This window comes from Montipora foliosa, chromosome 4, assembly GCF_036669935.1.
Source record: "Montipora foliosa isolate CH-2021 chromosome 4, ASM3666993v2, whole genome shotgun sequence".
Classification (NCBI taxonomy): Eukaryota; Metazoa; Cnidaria; class Anthozoa; order Scleractinia; family Acroporidae; genus Montipora; species Montipora foliosa.
In genome coordinates this window covers 48,767,045-48,770,721 of record NC_090872.1, presented here as the reverse complement: position 1 = coordinate 48,770,721, position 3,677 = coordinate 48,767,045, and the positions used below count along the sequence as shown (strand labels likewise).

At 41.4% G+C, this 3,677-nt stretch overlaps 1 pseudogene; it reads left to right on the top strand.

The window, feature by feature from the left end:
* The first annotated feature begins 1,241 nt into the window (after nucleotides 1–1,241).
* LOC137999310 (uncharacterized) lies at nucleotides 1,242–3,030 on the top strand (annotated as a pseudogene).
* The last annotated feature ends 647 nt before the right edge of the window (nucleotides 3,031–3,677 follow it).

The window sequence follows — 3,677 nt, the reverse complement described above, 5'->3', positions numbered from 1 at the left end:
CAAAAACACACGGTCTAACTTTTATTATCATACGAATTCAAGTAGACTTTGCAGTGCTCATTTCACTGAAGATTGCTTTGAGGCTCAAACTGTTATCGCTAAGTCTTTAGGTTTGAAGATGAAGAATTCAATTAAAGCCGATGCCGTTCCAACAATCTTTAATATTGGTCCTCCTCAAACCAAAAAATCAAGAAGAGACGGTGACAGCGACAACGGCACATTTGATACTTCAGAGGTCAAAAGCAATCCACCTCGAGGGGCATACAGAAAGCGAGAAGCTGCATGGGTAAGCTTAGAAACAATTTTATGGTACAGGCGATATCATTACCGAAAATACTAGTTATTCGTACTTACTTGTTTTTTGCTTTTGATATATTTTAAAAGATTATCGATGAAAGTGTACGAAAGGAAATAATTGTTTTTTTGTCTTACTCGTACAGGTAGTCAAACCGCCATTGGAAAAAAGACTCAAGGCATTCAGTGTAGTCTACAGAGAGAGTTTTTCACCACTTCCACTCCCTGCCAAAGCGAGAACGAGGAATCAGATCCAGAGGAAGAGATGGAAACCGATGACGATCCATCGTACGTCCCTGACCCAGATGATGAAGTGGAAGAGGATCCCGCTTTTGACGACTTTGACGATCTAAAATACGAGTGAGTTTGACAAAAACACATTTGTGAATTACAGACATGATTGCTAAACAAAAAAACTCCTAAACGGTCTTGTTATTCGTTTTATAGGAAATCTCCTAAGGATATACCCCTGCTCATGAACAAAACCTGTTTTTGGTTCCGGAATCATCACTTTCTTTATTTCAATTTTGCCCTGTCTGCAATTCAGAATGCGATGCAGTAGTTTGAACACGAGCTGGTACGAAGATAACAGTGGAACAAAAATGCTTGTCTTGCACTCATAGCAAATTTTGGGATTCACAACCCTCCGTTGGAGATATCCCTGTTGGGAATCGAACATCGTGATGTCCTCCGCAATTCTCTTTGGCGGCGGGAGCCCAACGAAATTCTTAACAATTATGCAGCATATGAGAGTTCCTACCATTGCCTACTCAACATTTATGCACCACCAGAGATCATATCTACATCCCGCAGGGAAAAGAACATACAGGCAGCGACAAGCTACCCTGCTAAATGAAATAAAATCCGAAGGGAGAGAGTTATTAGTCGGCGGAGATGGTCGCTGTGACAGCCCTGGCCATTCAGCTAAGTATGGGTCTTACTCCCTCATGGATCTCGAGCAGAGCAAAATCGTAGATTCCCAGTTGGTGCAGGTTTGTAATTAATGAACTTTACTGGTGCAGAACAATATAAGCTACTCTCGCGTGGTAGTTCAAATTCACAATTTTATGTCGATCTTAATTGCAATGTGAACTAGGACACAATTTTCTCGTTCTGCACTCAGCAGGGTAACGAAGTGAAAAATTCAGCAGCCATGGAAAAGGAGGGACTCGAACGATGTCTCAACTACCTAACGGATGAAGGGCTGTCTGTAAACACTCTGGTAACTGACAGGCATGTACAGATCCGAAAGTAGATGAGAGAGAGATGGCCTGCAGTGAAGCACCGGTTGGATGGCTGGCATGTTGGAAAAGGTGCGTTTATGTACAGCTCTATATGCATGTACACGTGCATGTTTACGTGAAGGAAGCAATAACAAGTGACTTCAATAATCACACTGCATGTCGTAATTATTATTCCAGGTATAGGAAAAAAATCGATCCCTTGCCAAGAAGAAAGACTGCCTTGTTCTTCAAAAGTGGAAGAGTGTAGTTAACCACATGTATTGGTGTGCTGCATCTTGTGAGGATGATGACCCTGACCTAAAGGAAGCAAAGTGGTTGTCTATCACCAACCACATAATAAACAAACATACAGGACACAAAAATCCATTGTTCCCAAACTGTCTTCACGGCAGGTTGCACGGCAGGGAAAGAAAAAAAAAGTGGCTTAAGCCAGGTACGTATAAATATTACACTGCAGTAACAATTATCTGTCTTGAGTGAGTAAATGCAGTTGAATTTCTTTTATTTTGCAGGCACGCCACCTTTTGAGAAACTGACGAAACTTCTGACGAAGATTTCTCTTATAAAGGATGTCAGGTAGATGTCAGGACAACATGCCATCTCATCTCTGGAGGCATTCCATTCCGTGCAAAATCACTTCGCTCCGAAACGCCTTGCGTTTTCCTATCACGGGATGACAAGCAGGTGGTACACAACAGAACACTACAGTTAGCATTAGGTGTCAATAGACAAATAAAGAGATCCTGAAATGCCCAAAGATTTGTATACACAAGACCTTTGAACGAGCCGTACAAACTTAACGTAAATACAAACTGAATGATAATACTTTTGTAATTTACAATACAAGGCCATGAAAGACAACCATAGCGATAACTTATGCGTTGACCTAATTGAAGAATTAACTGTGTTAGGTTGCAGATAGCGATCCTGCACTTTAACGAGAACAGCAATCGAGAAAACGCCACACTAACAAATGGTTCTGAACGAGTGAACATTGCCTTTCCAAAGTACAAGAAAGGAGAACACACGGTCAAAAAGGTTTTAGTCAAATGCACCTACAGTAAGTTTAATTTCTCTCTCCATAACGATTATAGACTAAATCGACTTTCCCTGAAGACGATTATGACCCCTGATCTTATTTCACTTGTATTAAGTGTATACATGTATCTGTAACACATTCTGTTTTTACATCGCTTCGTTATCCTTTTGCACAGAATATGTTGCCCATCTCAAGGTAATGGTAATGAAGATTCTCCAGGGACAGGAGAGCAGTGTTTTGGCAAGATCTGCTGCTCCACGTTCATTGTCATCTGACTATAATCGCCCTGACAAGAATACTGCAGTCAGCACAATGAAATCACGATTTAAAATTCTCGCCGATTGTCTGAATGACTTTGCTATCTGCGGGGAACCTCTGGCACTTTTACACTTTGTAAACCGGAGCAAACACAAATTAGATTTAATCATTTTATATATTTCATTTAGCAATTAACCCAGGCGTGTAAAAGCACGAGGTAACAACTTGACAATTGTTGCGAATGTTTGAATACCAGATTGTGAATGCTCTACATTTAACCTTAAAAATAATGCTTAAATGAGGTTTTTTCATGCTTTACTCGTCTGCAAAGCGAAATCCTTGAAAAGAAAAGTCTTCTTCAATGCCTGGAGGAGGGACGTGTGCTCGAATACAGCAAACAGCACAAGATGGAAGGACAACTCTAACCTCACGTCCCAAAATCCCCCAGCACCACCTTGCCAGCTGCCTGTAAGCTATGTGACGGTTTTGCTTATGTTCTGGGCCCTCATAAGAGTTGTGGTACTGCTGTTTGTACTGATACCAAGCTGTCTGCAGTACCCAGTGGTTCAAGCAGACAGAATTAAAACCTGGGTGCTGCGTAATGCAAACAAGCGGCTCGGTCAGCCCTTCGTGTTCGACTGCTTCGTTGTTTTTTGCAACAATACAGTCAATTTCGGAGCAACAGATGCACTCCTCTACACGTTGAAGACGTTGGCAATTCCCACAAGTACACCTAAGGTATAGATACAATTAGTCAAAGCAGGATTTCTCATTTAGTGCAAAATAAACTTTGACTTGAGGAATTCTGTTAATCGGTCTCGGTTCGCGCTGCCCCCATCGCG